This window comes from Corvus cornix, chromosome 3 (assembly GCF_000738735.6).
Source record: "Corvus cornix cornix isolate S_Up_H32 chromosome 3, ASM73873v5, whole genome shotgun sequence".
NCBI lineage: Eukaryota > Metazoa > Chordata > Aves > Passeriformes > Corvidae > Corvus > Corvus cornix.
In genome coordinates, this window is record NC_047056.1 from 25,007,068 (window position 1) to 25,023,814 (window position 16,747).

The 16,747-nt window shown below is 39.2% G+C and overlaps 1 long non-coding RNA gene across 6 annotated transcripts in view; it reads left to right on the forward strand.

Moving 5' to 3' along the window:
* The window catches only part of LOC104685672, a 320,409-nt gene that overhangs the window by 284,626 nt on the left and 19,036 nt on the right, over nucleotides 1-16,747 (forward strand). For 5 of the 6 annotated variants that reach the window (XR_751165.4, XR_751167.4, XR_002044173.3 and 2 more), the window contains 4 exons: nucleotides 1,185-1,235; nucleotides 5,747-5,824; nucleotides 7,043-7,144; nucleotides 10,400-10,522. This is a non-coding gene — a long non-coding RNA (uncharacterized LOC104685672). The remainder of the gene's footprint in view (nucleotides 1-1,184; nucleotides 1,236-5,746; nucleotides 5,825-7,042; nucleotides 7,145-10,399; nucleotides 10,523-16,747) is intronic. The other variant, XR_002044176.3, reaches the window with a different exon arrangement.

Sequence of the window (16,747 nt, forward strand, 5' to 3'; positions counted from 1 at the left end):
TCAAGTGTTTTGGATTCTCTCCAGCCTAGTGGAGAAATCTCCTTCTGGCCTCCCTGAAACGCTTTTACCTGCAGTTGACCAAAGGTAATGCAAGAGGAAGAACAAAGTCCTTTATGAGACAGCCTTTGTACTTCTCCTCTTGAAAGCCATGTTCACTGTGGCTGTTTTCACAGGGAGATTTTACCCTTCTGTGGACAAGAAGAGAGCCTAGAATCTAAGTTTTGATACAAAGTCCCTGTCTAAAAATAAGAAAAGAATTTCATGCAAATTGAGTCAATATGATTATTCCTTAAAATCTGAAAATCATTTTGTTGACCAAGGATTCCTTAAGATAAAACAAAAATATCTGATTTCAAGAGAGAGGGAGACCATGGTCATTGTTCATTATTCTCAGACTACCTACTGCCTGTATTTCCAGCTTTGTTACAGTTGGCTATTTTGGCTCTGGTCGTTGTATTCTCCAAAAAAATATATCTCAATATGTATTTCCTTTATCTTTGAGTGTGCTGCAGGCAATTGAATCTGGGTTTTTTTGGTTTTTTTAAATCCTATTCTTTAAAAATGCTTTTTAAATTCCTTTAATTCTTTTAAATTCTTTTAAAATCTTATTCTTTAAAATCCTACTTTTAAAAATCCAGTTGAAATTCCTGTATCTCTTCAGTCAGGCCTTTCAGTGACCAGCTACATAAATACTGCTACAATTAAACAGAAATTCTCAAATCTCTTAAGTGATAAGAATTTGGTACTATGGTCAGTTTCAGCCTGAGTTTTATTTGGTTTGCAAAGGATTTCTTTTTATCATAACTGAAATGGTTGCATGATTGAGGGAGAGAGAAGAAAAAAGTAGATTCTGCATGCTAACAATAATAATTAGATGACAACTGTGAGATGAAACATTACATCAGGAACTACCTAACTTCATTCAAGCCCACCAGTTTGTCATAAAGTTTGCAAAACATTTGATCTCCTGTTAGGAATACATGGTAAATTCCCCGTCTTAAAGTTAGACCCATACAATGAGGGGCCTTAGTACTTGAGATTTGAAGTAAAAGGGGCTGGATATGATTACAAATTGAACTGCACTGCAATCTGTGCCTTTTCAGTCAAGTTTTCCAGTGATGGTTGAGGTTGGCTAACAATTTCTTTCCTGTGCACTGCCCTAAGGATCTGTTCTGTTTCTCCAGGGCATCTTGGCAAGAGACTTGAAGATATTTAAAATCCCTAATTAATGCCAGGTATTTCACTTCACTTTTATTTTTAAAACATGAAAAAAAAACCTACTGAGCCAAAGTGAAAAACAAGTATTTTCCATTTGCCATTCATTACAGATGTCAGACAGCCATAAATATAGAAATGGTCAGCTGCAGGTGTAACCTAGTTCTGTTGTGTAATGCACACTCTGTTCCTATAGCATTACTAAAAATGGGTTGTCTGGCTAATAAATAGCACTACCGTTACACAGTAAAAGGTGCAAATTAATGTGAATGCTGCTGGTGAGTTAGCTATATTAACAAGCCAATCATGTAGTATTAGCAGTTATAACAGGGAACAACATAAACTTTTAAGAGCTTCTGCAAAAGCTTTCAGTCCTTTCAATGTTGGGAATTTAAAATGAATGCTGTCCAGTCACTTTATGTCTTTAAATTTGGGAGGAAAAGTATGTAGGAAGCTTTAAAAGAAAGTCACTGGCATCTCAATCTAAAAATAAAAAAAAAATAAAAAAAAAATTTAGTTCAACCCACATATATCTTTATTGTTTCAGATGCTCTTCTGGTAAAGCTCTCTTGCCTTCATCGGAGGTTCTGGCCCATGCATGATAACCTTTGATAGCTAACTGATAAAGAACTGATAACCCCTTACTGATAGCAAAATCTTTTCCATACCAGAGCAAGGGAGTGCTATCTGAAATGGCAGTGAGTAAAGGGAGACAATAAACAAACAAAAGACTAATTGATATCTTCTACTTAGACACAGAGCTATGTCTGACCAACAGCCCACCTGGCCCCAGGTCCCCTTGCTGCTGTTGCATGGTACTTTGGGAAAAATTTAAGACCAGATCATATAACCTATGTTTCTACCCTGGAGTTTCTTTCCAGATTGTGCCAGCAGTTGAGGGAATTTTTAAAATAGAGGTATCATTTGCCATTATGGGTAATACCCAGTAGCAGATCTATCATCTCCAAAAGGTCTGATCCTTCTCTGAATCCAATGTGATGTCTGTAGCATCCAGTATCAGTGAGTACTACAATTTAATTGTGTGCTGTGTAAAATGCAGCATGCTGAGAGTTAGAGCCTTTGCCAGGATGCTTCGTAGGTCCTACTTGTATGTCCTCAAAGACTTGCTGTTTTGTGTAGTCCTAGAATGTCTTCCTCTGTATCCTGCACATCTGGGGAGAAACCACATACAGTCTCGCCCAAGATGATAAGTAGGATGATGGGAATCTGCCTGATTCATAACATATTTTGTGGGTTGCTTATATTTGAGTCAAATGTGCTAATTCCCCCTTTCTGTCTTTCTCCCATTCTTTTATTCTTGGCTGCAGAAAAGTCACTAAAAAAAATGTACCTTGAAAGGCAGCTTGTTATGCTTGGCAATGCTTTATTATGTTGCTGTGCCTCTGTACCATATTTGATCTGAACTTTGTAGTAGTAAGGAGATAAGTAGGAGATAAGTAGATTAAAAAGAAAATCAATTGGAAATATTTCTATTTCATTTACTGGTTGCTAACACACATCAGAGGGTAAAAATTAAAAGACAAGTGCCTATCAACTTAAAAAAGTAAGTCTGCTCTCAAATCTAGTTCTATGAGTTCCTGTGGAATACTTCAAAATGACATTCCTAACCTGCCTGAACAAGAGCATATGGAAGAACTGACAGTCATTTTATTCTGCTCCATACTTCTGAAATTATTTCAGTAAAAATTTTGCATTTCCCAAAGCCACGTGCCTATGAATTTGTACTGCAACTGCATTTTTAATTGCAGTTTATCAGTACTGCGATTGGATGCATGTTGTGGTGAAAAGAAGGAGGAGGGAATTGAATTATTGCTTATTTATAAAGTGATGTTAAATTCTGATCTCAATCCACTTAACGTCAAAGTTGGGAGTTCAGTGGAAGCTGAGTAAACCCTAAGAATGTATTGTTACTGCTTGTGACCAACAAACAAACAGGCAACTTCAAAAACTTCCTGTCTCCAGTCTCTCAGCAGCTTTGAACCACTTTGGTTGGGAGCATTGCTGCCGAAGAACTGTCCACTGTTTTCAAGTGTGGGGCCAGAAGACATGGATGCAGGTCAGGAACAGGGACCCAGCAAGGCAGTTCCTCTTTTCCCCCAAGTGCATGTTCACATGGGGTTTGATCCTTACTGTGGAGGAGGCAGTGGTGCCATTTTTCACGACAGGCACAGCACTTGCTAAGGAAGGCACTGTCATGCAGATCAGAATTTGCTGTCTGTGGGTTTAACAGCTGGTTTGGGAAACGGCTGTGATTTTACAAGCCAGCTTCACTAAACCAGACAAAACTGCCCTTGGTGGTCTCTGCTTTGAGTTGCAGTTTAAAGCTATTGGATTTCCATGGCTACATTCAGTAGGCTCCCCCAGTGAAACCCGGGTGAAATGCTCCTACCAGGACGTATCACCTGCGAAAGAAAGGACAGGTTACACAAGGAGGCAGTCTTAGAAGTACCCCAGAGGGGCAAGATCCCATATGAACTATGTCTTCTTGAATTATCTTCCTTGATGCCTGAGAGGAAGGGGACATTTGTCAAGAAAGCAGATAGTAAGGAAATTACTTGTTGATTTTGCTGTGCTAATGGTATCCTGAGTTAAAACATTTGACAATTTCCCACCCCTGCTCAAAACACAAATATTTGTGAAATTTCATTGAAGGGAACGACACAGAGCCAAAACAGCTTTTGTCACTGTGAAAGATGAAGAGAGCATATCAAAGATGCACTAGTGGTTCTATGCCTCCTGCTGTATTCTGGAGTTTGTAGCAGTCACAGAAAACATTTACTGTTCTATTTAGGAAGGAAATCGCTCTAAATCATAGCTAAGGTAGTTCATAATTCCTATCAAGTGTACTTAAGACTTATCAGTGTCCTAAACAAACTTCCACTCTAGATACTGTATGCCACAAATGGTGCTTCCAAATTCAGTTTTCAGTTATAACTGAATTGGCAGGAAACAGCCCAGAGAAAACAACATTGTTCTATCTGTATGAATTATAAGGTGTTTTCAGGATACTTTAAGAAATAGCTGCTGACTGGCTCAAAAATAAACACAACTCTTCTTGTTATGTTGGACAGATGGCTTTTGCAAAAAACCTGTGTTAGACAATATCTACATGGCTAGTGAGCTAACCTAGTATTTTTCATTGACATGTCATCTCCACATTCTTCATCTTTCCACTAACTTTTCACTGTCTTTTCTTTTTTTCTTCCCCCCCCCCCGGGGAAAGAGCAGGAATTTAACCTGGTTTATCACAGAGAAAAAAATGAAGTTGAGCAAAATATTATTTTCTAAAATACATTACTGAAATGGAAAATAAGAAAGTGGGAAAGACATAGGGCCATTTAAAAAGCCAGAGAGGGGGAAAAAAAAGGAAAAGGAGTGATGGAAAGGTAAAATGAAAGGAGAGAGTATGGTGAAAAAGCTGATAGGCAGGTAAAATGAAGTAGCAATAAAGAGAAGATTATGAGAAAAGGTAGTAACAAAGAGAAAGAGATGGAAAAATAATCACAGGCAGAAATGAAAGAGAAAATAAAAGAATATAAAACCAGATAAAGACAGGAGACAGAAGGGGAAATGGGAAAATGTGGGAAGGAAAAAAGAGAATTGTATTTAATTAACACGTGTTGATACCTTTCATCAGAGGGAAGTAGATGCAGGGCAGTCAGGCCAGTTAGGGCTACAGCATGGAGATATAGAGGGGCAATGCCTTTTTCCCTCTCATTTTTAAAACACCCTTCAAGCTTTTTTAGCCTAGGACGAGCATAATGAGGGCCAGAAGAAAATGTTTAAAACATGTAATGTGTGTTTGAAAGTGAAATGCAGATACTAGCAGCAGCCCCTCCTGAGGAGATCCCCATCAAGCGTGGCAGGCACTGACATCCCTAAATCGTTCTGAATTCTAACCTCTGCTTCCTGCACTTGCAGTGTTTACCCTTATTGTGGCATATTTTACAGAAAAAAAGGCCAGCTGGGGTTGTTAGGCTGCTTTGTAGGGCTGCAGAAGGTTGCAAACAATCCTAACACTCGATAGTCTGTCTCTGCTGGGGAGACCCATCTCTGTGGTGACAAGGTGTGTCAGTGTGAACCAAACAGAAAGCTATCAGATGTGGGAAGCCATCATGAAATGGACTCTTTTCCCTCCATTTTTAAGCTCATATTTTCATGTCAGAAGTCTAGCATTGGTGTGGTCAATACTTCAAAGGGTTTTCCATAGGCAGCTTTAATAAGTAATAATTTAAAATGTGAATTGCGAGCTCTTCAATGACCATGAGCTGGGGAGCAAATTTTGTGCTGAAATATGTTACAGTAAGAGTCTCACTGTGCTCTTGGAGAGGGGCCACCAGGGACAAATCCTGGACAGGTTTTGCTGAGCATGAGTTACCTTTGACTTCCAAGGGGCAATGGCCAGGAGAAGGTTAGTTTTTACAGGTTTAAATGGAAAGATCTGTTTTTATCATCCATCAAGCCTGAGAGTCTTACACTTTTCTTTCTTTTTTTTTTTTTAATTTTGAAGGCTCAGAGGACTTAGGCTCACTGGTCCCTGCTCCAGGCTACAGCAGCCAGTGGAAGCACCAACACCAGCATTGCAATGGTAAGCCCTTGTAATGGTAGGTGAAGTCTCCTGATCGGCACAGCGGAAATCCATAGGACACTGGAACCTCTTCTTCCTTGGGGCAAGAGGAAGTTGCCATCCACAGCATCTGAAATATTTCTGACATGCAACCCAAATATAATAAAGGTGTGAAGACTAGAAATGGGAAACACCTACCACAGCTCCAACAGCCAAAGCAAACAGAAAAGAGCTGAGTAGTTATGGTTTCAAAAGAGCCTGTTCCTCAGTCCCTTTTGTATTTCACTGGCATCCTCACGCACCCTGGCCCATGTACATAGAAAACCCCAAATGGGGTTTAAAATTAGGAAAAGAAGAGAAAACCAAAAATTCTGAGGGTCAGAGATGACTTCCTGGCCATAGATTCTGTACTACCTTAACATGTTTTGTTTTACTTGTTGCTTTTCTCTATGTTTGTTTGATTTGGGAGGGGGAGTTGTTTTGGTTTTCCTCCTTTCCTATTCTTTTGTCTCAACTTATCCAAAGTACCAAACAAAACATCAGATAATCAATTTTGTTCTACTCTTATTTTATAGAACACTGAGAGGAGCTGTAAATTTTTTTGTTTTTGGCTTCTCAATTTACTGCTAAAAGAGAAAATACACAGAATTAATGTGGGCAATTATGTGATTTTTCCAGCAGTGTCATAATCATCAGGGGGACTATTACTGATGCTTGATTAAATAGCTCAAATTTACAGTGATTCATTATTTTCTGAGAAAATCTAAACAAATGGATTCTATCTTTACTACTCTCTCTATATTTCTATCAGTAACCTCTTTGCTACATTTACATCTTGAAAAAAAAAAAAGAAAGAAGTTTAAGTTAATCTTGTTACGTTAATCTAGAACACTAGAAGGATGATGCTTGTGGATTTGTCTACTCTCTTAAGAAATTGAAATGTGATCTGTTTGGCAACCATGTACACACCACCTAAAATCTACCCATGTGCTCTTTGTTGCCAAGAACTGAATGAATGAAGGAGAAAAAAGTGGTCTCTCCCAGAGGCGCTGGCAGTGCAAGCACCACAGACCTCTGCCTTCTCTCCCTACCTGCCCACATCCGCAGATATGTGCGTGCACATACCCTGCTGCTCGCATCTTTTGTCAGAGCCCCTGCTACAGGACAGCCAGTTTGTCTAAAAATTACTTTTCAAATAATTCGGGTACCTCATTTTTTCCATTATCTATTTAACTCCAGGTTCAAAGGTTGCCGAGGACTGAAGCCTCTGAAGTCATCATGTTTATCTCATGGCATTCATTTAGCGAACAAAAAAGGCACCCAGATTGCATTTGGATGCAGGTTTGGAAATAGGAAGTTTTCTTTAACTTGATTTTAATAGAATCGTGCAGGTTTCCCTAACTTTGAACTCCATGTGGAGCTGTAAAAATCATGCTTTGCTTTAAAAGTTCCCTGGTCTCTCAGCCCCAACCCTTTCTGGTGCATACTGGCATCTCAAACCAGCAAGTACTTGAACACTAGGGGGCTGATCCAGTGAAGCATTGCTGTAAATGTTCGATTTCAAGTCTTGTTGAGGACCAGTCCCTGAAAACATAAAGCTAATCACACATTGGACTGCTTTGTTGGATTGAGACCAGGGCACAAGGTCTTGGAGATGGACATGTCCGTGCTGTGCTGACAAACATCCCACCTGGCAGTGAATCTGGCTTCCCTCACAGCTCCATGCTCCACTTGGCTATTTTAGGACAGGTTAGGTACTGGGGCTGGGCAGAGGGGGGTGGTTTATTATGTGAAAAAAGGTCAGAAGTTTGCCTGCTTTGCTCAAACCAGCCAAATCTGGTTTTAATCTATGAAAACACACCAAAACACCCTCTTGGAGAAAAAGGTATGTTGTGTTTTCCTGACCACTGTTTTCCCTGGTGGCAAGTTTCTCATTCAAAATTATATCCACAGCTTTGTTTATGGGACTTTGCAGAAGGATTTGTATGGGTTAGAGAGGGGAGGGAATACTCCCATGTGCAGAAACACAGAACCCATTAAAGCACGTGGGGCTCTGTTGATTCCCCTCCCCAGCTGCTACTAAGTTTATTTGCAGGCTGCAGCCTGGAAAAGGGGCCGTGGCCCATCTGCAGCACATATGTGGGAATTAATTTCCAGCATAGCCACAGGAGTGTGGGTCCAGCAGACCCTCCCCTAACCTCCTCTCAGATCCCCCTCCACGCTGACTTAATTGGAGCCAGAGCAGCCACCGAGTGCTGCAGCGTCACGGGGCAGGAGGGTCAGGGGCTCGGCTTTGCCGCTGGCTCTCCAAGGACCCCCGGCATTCCCTCCCTCCTGCCATAACCGTGGGGTTAAACAGCGCAGTGAGCCTGTGGGCCCCTAAAAGGGCGAGTGTCACCCCCGGAGCAAACCTGGCAGCATGCCGGGCACAGGGGCGGGAGATCAAAGAGGGCAAGGCTGCGCTGCTGCACTCATCTCCTGGGGCTGAGCCTTTTCCCTCTCCGGCAGCAGAGCTGACACTCGCTGCTCCATGGCAGCACATCGGGGGATGTTGTGGGCGAGAATCTTGGGAGGAAATATCAAAGCCCCGTGTTGAAACTCAGGCTGGGAAAGGAGATGGGATTGCATAAATTAGCTTTCGCTCCCATATTGTCTTCTGCACAGGAGGAACAAGTTCGTTTCTTTTTATGCTTTAGGCCTGCCTGGTAGATGTTGGGAAGGGTTGTCTTGGAGTGGGAAGTGAGAAGATATCATCTCTTTTAAACTTTTGTTAAAGGGAAAGGGACAAGTGTAAGAAAGTAGGAAAAAGGAGAGGTAACTGGAACTGCAATCAAAAGCATTTGTGAAGGGGTTCATCCTGAGAAGAAAAGACCTCAGGCTTTGGGGGCTCTTTACTCATTTGCAGCTATAGGAATAAGCATTAAAAGAAGCAGTAATTCTGTGGCTTAAGAGAATAACTAAACTAATGAAGGACACTTAGTCCTTCTTCAGTAGTATTAGTACAAAATGACTCTATAGGAAGTATGTGCAGGGCAAATGTCAGCAAGCAACCTAGCTCTACCCTCAAATGTTTTTTAGGCATTTTAGCAGTTTTATAAATACCCACTTCCATGTATATCTATCTGTTTTTCAGCTGAGTATCTGGCCCCCAGGGCCATCTCTGCCCAAAAGGTGAAGTTACATTTAATCTAAGCAGTGACCTCTGAATAAAAAATAACAAAATCACATGCTGAAGAAAAGGTGTGACGGTCACACTTTGACTTTAAGCTTTAGGTTTGTTTTGTTAACACTAACTTTCCTAGGGTCTCCTATTTTTCTTTTTCTTTTTTTTAATAAGTGAGTTTTCTTTTTTCTTTTCATAACAATTAATTTTCTCTCAGAAATTTTGACCAATAATTTCTTTTGATAAAATTCAAAGTATCTAGAGGCCATAAATTTGGCAAAAGTATTTTGCTTTCCTTAAATGTATGCATGGATACTGAGGTCCTGTTCATGGCTGTGGGAAGTGCTGCTGTGGCTCCACATACCACAGCATTTTCATGGGAGGGGTAAGCCCCTCTCCCACTGCTGTCTCAGCATGTTGGTATTCTAAAGAGAACTCCACAGACACCCATTTAAAACTCCCAGATGTGGAAAATGGGATGTGGTAGCTGCTGGGGACATCAGTTGCTGTTTCAGGCTGCTGCAGAGAGGAGCTGGGCTTTCCAAGTTGCCAGAAGGGCTTGCTGGGAGCTCCCCTCCCTCCTTCTCTCCTGCCTTCAGCTCGGTGGTTTCCTTACAACCCTCAGCTCCTCCTCGGTTCTTCCTCACCAGTTTTCCTTACCACCTTAAAAGAAAAGCACTAAGTATTTATTTAGGACTTGTATTTTTCCGAAATAGATGAAAGGGGAATGGTTTACCTTGGAGTCTGGGAGTTTTGCCTGTAAATAACCATCTGTAATACCTGTCCCTTAGCTGTAACAAACCAAGGTCTAGTCCTCTGGTCTTCAGAGAGAAAACCCTTATTCACTCTGCTGTTAGCCACCACCTGATTTATTTCTTTTCCATGGCTGTTAGTATTGAATCAAAGTTTGTTTCCGAGGCTGAGAGGAAAGATGGTTTTAGTATTGGCTCTAATCATGTATTTTTCGTCAAGCCACTGACACAAACGTTTATTTGCTCAAGGATCACCAGAGAAGTGGTTGAAAAGCACCTAAAGATTTTAATTGGAATTTTTTTCATGTTCAAGAATTCAGATGATCCTTGTATCAGATGTAAAGCCTTAAAATGCTGAATTGAAAATAAGGTAGGCAAAACCTTTCTTGTGGTATTTACAAAAACCATTGGTCAGGGCAAAATCTCCAGGGAAGCTGACTTCCCCTTGTAATTTTACCACTTTTCTGCTAAATTTGGGAACTAAAAGCAAAAGAAACACATTTTTTAGTTTTTAATTCAAAGTGGTCCAAAGCTAAGTAATTTGACTTTCTATTCACTACAGAGGAAAGTGCTACCAAGGTCTGGCGTTCACCCCAACCATAACTTGTGTGACAGCTACAATTTGTGCTTCTAGGATTCCACCTCAAGTAAATACTTGCTATTTGTATATATTTTTTGCAGAGATGATGGAGTCAAAATGACTGCTTCTGCTGTATGTATCTTGGAGCTGGATTTTTCTATGAGGTCTGTGGAAGCTTGTTACCTTGTTAAATGCCCAGCTTTCATTAAATCCACACCTGAAGGGTAAGTAAATGAATCCTGAATTTCACATTTGAAGGTATGTGTGCTTTTCATGGATTTATGCCAGCTAGATTTTAGATTTAAAGAAACATTGTCATAACTTTAACCACACTGTGGCTAGGCCAGACCTCAAAGATCTTGTTCCTAGGGCCACTGCCCTTTGAAGTGGCACCACTGACAGTTTTAGCTACTGTAGGTATTTATGAGGTACAAAATTATAAAGTAAACAGGCATAAAATGTTATTTTAACAGCATACAAGTATCACCAAGCTGATTATATTCTTGCGTTCCAAGCACTGGTTTACTCAATTTGATTTTTGTTTTCTCTCATCTCTTCTCTTTTTTTTCCTTTTCTCTTCTTTTTTTCCCCCTAAGAACCTGCCCTGAAGAAACACAGAAGCAGTATTTGCCAACTGCGATAGGAAATCTCTGACAGCTCAGATGTATTTGTTTACTATGAATTGAACTCACAGCTCTTAAGTAGTACTGTGTGTTTAGCCTGTTTACTCCCCAAAGTAGTTGGAGAATTATCTGTGCATTTTCCACATTGTTTTCAGTGTGCTGCTTTGTTTGATGGTGGTTTATTAATGATACTCGTGATTTATTACTGTCACCTTACTAGATTATTTGCAAATCGGTGACAAAGCACTATGTGGATCATGCCTTGTTAGTCATAAAAGCATTCAAGAAGCCATGAAAATCAGTTAAGCTTGAACCTATTGGATGAAAGAGCAGAGTGCTCTCTATTGATCAGTAGCCTTTAGATATGTATGAATAGTAGGACTTTTGGCTCTGTCAGATAGTGTTTTCCTTTGGATCTGATAAACTACACTCTTTTGTACCAGTGGTTTGAGATTTGACATAAAACATTCTTGTACTAGTATTTTGTTCAGTTCTAATAGTGGGGTGATCTTACATGACCAAGCCATATAATTGTTATAAGAAAAACTGATATTTGCTCTTGCAACACAGTTTTGACCATTGAGTTAACACTGATCTGACTTTCATATGTGGCAGGAGATTGAGGGCTGGATTGCAAATGATGTGTAGAATATTTTTATAGCCTGTGTACATGACATATACAGTCTCTCTCATATGAATACACACATGCAGATTTGGATTCGTAGCTAATTTCTTTATTAATACAGATTTAATTCTGAATTTCTTATTGAACCAGGCAAGTATATAAGAATAAGTCCACATTTTTTGTTGGTTTGAAGGGTACTGTGCTTCTATTTACAATATCAGGACTCGATTTCTTCCTTTCTTTGCAGCTTGTACAGTCCTTTACGCAAAACCAGAGCTGGGTTGTAGGTAAAAAGTTACTATTTTAATTGGATGAAGTTGAAGGCAGAGCTTGTGATGCAGCAGACCCCAAGTCTTACATTCTCTCAAGGATATCCCCATTAATACTTATAGTCAGATGCTTTGGAGGTGTTCACTAGGATATTCCTCTGGATTAGAGTTGCTTTCTCCTTCCATCCACTCCTGTCCCTTGTAAGAAAAATAATCAGAAGAATGAGCCCAGTAGCCTATTTTATTAACAGAATTAGGGACAATTTTCAGCATCTTTTTTCTTTTTCTTTTCCTAGATGATTTCTAATGCTCCCTTCAGTGTTTGCTCAGGTTATTGGTGTTTGAATTAGTTCCTCTCAAATGAGCCTGATTTAGGCAATAGGAGCCATAACCCAGAGGTTATGGGGACTGCCTGGCATCACAAAAGAACAGCGACAATAACTGGAACATCAGCAGTGCCCTGGTGTGTAAAATGAGGAAAAAGTTCCACTGAGTTCAATATAAGATTTCTTAGCTGTGCTTGCAGTTACAGGCGAAATGCAGTCACACTTCCATCGAACACTCAAAGAAGAAGCAGTGTTTGGTAAAATCTTTGTTCCAGTGGTTTTTGCCTTTTATGCACAAAAGGATTCACTTCCCTACTCCTCCTAAAGACAACAGCTATGAAGGCTGAGAGCTGAATTTAAAAACTACAAATAGCAGTAGAAATACAGTAAGCACAGTTTTCTCTGTCTGGAAAGGCTTGGGGACAAGGAAAAGGAAGCTTTTATAAGTCTTTACTTAAAGATACTGTTTTTCAGTCTCTCTGGAACATCTGTTTTGTGATTGACTCTGGAGACCCCAGTAGCAACAGTTGTTCTCTTCCAGCCAAACGCCTCAGTGGGTTAACCAGCAGTGACAATTTTGGCACCCAAATAAAAACTGTTTGCTAAGGTGGATGAACTGTGTCTTGTCTGTTGGTTTAGCTACTGAATTCAGGATACAATACCTTCAGTTGATATTTTGACTCTAAGTCTTTTCAGTTACTTCTGTATGAATTAATATAATTAATTCTTGGATTAAGCTGATTCAAAAGCTCTCTTGGCAACACTGTGACGACCTAAATGGCAAATGAAAAGGCTCAAAGCTTAGCAACATCTGCAGTACATTAAGAAAGTTTTTTGAGCTCTAAGACATGACCCAAGTGCCAGCATCCTTGCAGAATGTCTTTCACTGCAGCCTGGTTTTGCTCTGGTCTTTCTCAGAGCTGGCTTAAAGGGCAAGTAGTCTCTAATGACCACATTAATTGACACAACAGAATAGATTAAGGAGGGGGAAGTGATTACCACCTCAAATCACTAATTTCTATGTAAATTTTTACATTAAATGAATCATAGTCTAAATCATTTAATAAACGTTTCTTATTCTATGAAGGCAACCATTATTAAGTTATAAAATTACAGAAGTCTGGCTGAAACTTTCTAGCTACAAAATATTTTGAGGTTAAAGCAAATAATTTCTTGTGACTGCAGAAATTCTGATAAAAAGCTCTCTCTGCCTGCTGTCAAAAAAAAGCAGAGTCACTGCACTTTAAATATCATCCCATCATTTAAATCTTTAATAATAATTTCATTTTCTGTGGACAGTACTGAAATATTGTCAATACCTAGATGAATCAAATAATGATGCCGCCATCCAATCATGTTTTGAATGAAAAAGGAGAGATCATAGTATAACTTGCCACAGAAACCAGGTAAACTGGGCTGAAACACAGTTTGATCAGGAAAGCCTTCCATTCATTTTCTTGCAACCTTCAAAGTATCTGTAATCTTATATCCTCACCTACCCAGAAGAATTTAATCTCTGTGGCAATTTCAGAGAAAATGCGTGTGTGCAGCCCCTCTCATTTATATGTGACATACTCACATCCCGTTTGAAGACTCAGTCCATCCATGCTGCCTAGAAACAGTGAGGGGCAGCAGTGGATATTATTCTGTCCCTATTGAGTAAAATCCTACTCTGTGGCCTGTCCTGCAGGAAATAATACCCAAACAAACCAAAAGCAAAAAAAAATGGCAAAATAAAATCCAGAAAGAAAGAAAGAGTTTGTCTCTTCTTTTTCTCTATTAAATAGTGTCTTTTTATATCTTCACTTGGCTTTCACACCTGAATTCTAAAAAGATTTAGCCAATGGAGTATCTGTGGTTACCTGCTCTGTGTGACTTAGAAGTTTTAGTAAAATTGAAACTCAGAAGGCTTCTTACACATGGGACAGGGCTGCCACTGTTAGCAGTGTGACAAGACACAGCACATTGCTGGGCCTTTAATAATAAATAGTAGTGAGATTGACAGGAGAGATGCCTGACTTGAACACAGCTCTGTGGTTTGTGCAGCATAGACAGTAAAAGCTTCTAATGTAGCAGTGTGTGTAGTTGTTAGGAGATCAGTAACAGTCCAAGAAATTTACTTTACAGTTTCTCTCACTGAAAAAGTACATATACAGACACATAGCTTAAAAAGATTTATTACTCAGCATAACCTGATCTGGCACAAAAGTAGTATTTTCTACTAATGCACTAAATTATAGAGATAGAAACCAGTGTGTTTGAAGTAGAGTAAAATACAACAAAAATTGGAATAGTGCTTCCTGAGAACCAGAAAGATGAGCTTCAGATGTTATATCTCGTCTATTTTCTTAGTTCTTGATTTGAGGACAGTTCAAGGGTCTGACAGTCTTACTCTGGGATTAGTCAGAGGAAGACTCTCCTAAACTGCTCTGACCTTCTGTCTCTCTTACTCTTTGTGCCTCATGCAGGCTGCTTTTTATTCAGGGGTCTTTCTTGTACACCATCTATGGAGAACCAACACCACCTCTAATGATGGCTTTGATAATACTATTTTTAGTATTATTATTTGCTTACAGTAATATGGTAAAGTGAAAGTAGATTCTTGATCCTAGCCACCACTTCCCAAGGACTAGACTAAAGAGAAGACTTTTATTGTTGCAGTGAAATTCTCCCAGCACCAACTCAATTTGGTTAAGAAAAGAGTGCAAAAACATGAATGGGGTTGATTTCCTTAAGCAGTTCAGCCCCATGCTGATCACAGAATTTCAAAAACAAGCAAAAGCTCACCAGTATTCAAGTAGAGAGCAAACCAGCCTTTGTGAAATGGTATTTTCTTTGTATAACACTGAGAAATAATTCCATCCATAAAACATTTACAAGAGATATGAGACTGTAAAAGAGCTCTTGAATCTTTGAATCCAAACCTCGCTATTATGTGATTCCATGAGTAAAAAATATGTTAATAATGCAAATTCTACATGAACCTATGAAGCTCCATCTTAAAATTAGGGTTACTCTTCTTGTGCTCTATTCCAGGATCCCACTTTACTGAAGATTAGGTACAATCCTATCACTAAATTTTTTGTCATACTGAACATTTTTATCATATTTTTATGGTTTTCAACACAGAAGAGGAACCCCCCAAATACAACGTAGCCATGACACAAAGTAATGATTACGTCCATTAGAAAAGACATTTGCGTTGTTGACATTGGAAAGGAGAGTGCAATCTTCAGACATCCACGCCAATATTTTGGGTAAAAACATTTTTATTTAAAGGCAAACTAGCGCTGAGCTTGCTTTATTTTTGATTTTCTTTCCCAAATAGAAAGTTCCAAAAAGGAGGCCAAATGAGTGCTATAAATTATTTTATAAGATGACTGTAGGTTGTATATTGCAAAACAACTAAACCAAACAAACCAGAAAGCTCTGGTATTAAGCAGAAGAAAAACCCATTCCAGATGGTAAAGAGCTCAAGAGTCAGAGCTGCCCAGAGTCCAGAATGCTCTGTCAAAATTAGGTTATATTAGTGTAGTCTTGAAAAGGAGGTTTGGAAAAGAGGCAGAGTTAAAACAGGAATTAAACTGTGTTTGACAGGCTAAATGGAATACATTTCCTAGCTCCAAATGGCTGCACGGTACTCCTGTAATGGGTGTTTTGCTCAAAGCATAATGAGAAGAGGGAAAATTATTTCATTTATCCAGACTATAATCAATCACTTCCAGGAAAAGAAGTCTTTCATCATTTCCCAACAGCAATAGGAGTTGTTAAGTATATTATAGGTGTACAAATTGCTTTATGAAAGAAAAAATGAAAAGTTATTAGCAAAACAAGATGCACCAAATTAATCTGTAAATTTTATAACTATTCAGAGTCATTCTGCCGTCTTTGTGCCTCAATACATGCTTTTTTTCTTTATTATCTCCAAAGTGCCAATAGTCATAAAAGCATTAAAGCAATAGAAAGGATAGAGAAGTCTCAGAAGAAAAGGAATTTTTTCATCTGGCAACATGTCCAGCACCAAACCCATAAAGACCTTTCCTGATACTTTTAGGACTGCAAAAATATACTGAGTTTTGCCAGATTACTTGCTTCTGATGGAAATTCCCTAGCGCTACTGGTGATTTCTGGACAGTGATAGAAATGATTAGAAGAAGTGATCAAGTAGGAAAATTATTAGAAAATATTCTGCACAACTATAATATCCAAGAATTTCTCAGTGCTTAAATTTGTATTGCCTTATCTAGTCATGAGAATAACATCACTCCCAAATTTAAAGAGCAGGAAAGCTGAATCAGAAGAAAGTCAGTCTTGTTCTCCTTGAAGTCAACACTATAATTCCTGGACACCAACTCTGATATATAGAATGCAAGACCAAACCCAGAATATTACGGATTTGATTTTGCATGCCAATGTGTACTTGATTAAAAAAAAAAAGAGAGATATTATCCTTTGTTTCCTAAGTGTGCTGCATGCTTTGAAAGACATCTTACTAAGGGAGTACAAGAACAGATTCAGTGTTTCTATCTTTCCTAGAACCTGCAGGGTCTTGGACAGATGAGCCCAAACCAATGTCCCCAAGTAAAAAAAAAATTCCACAAACCAA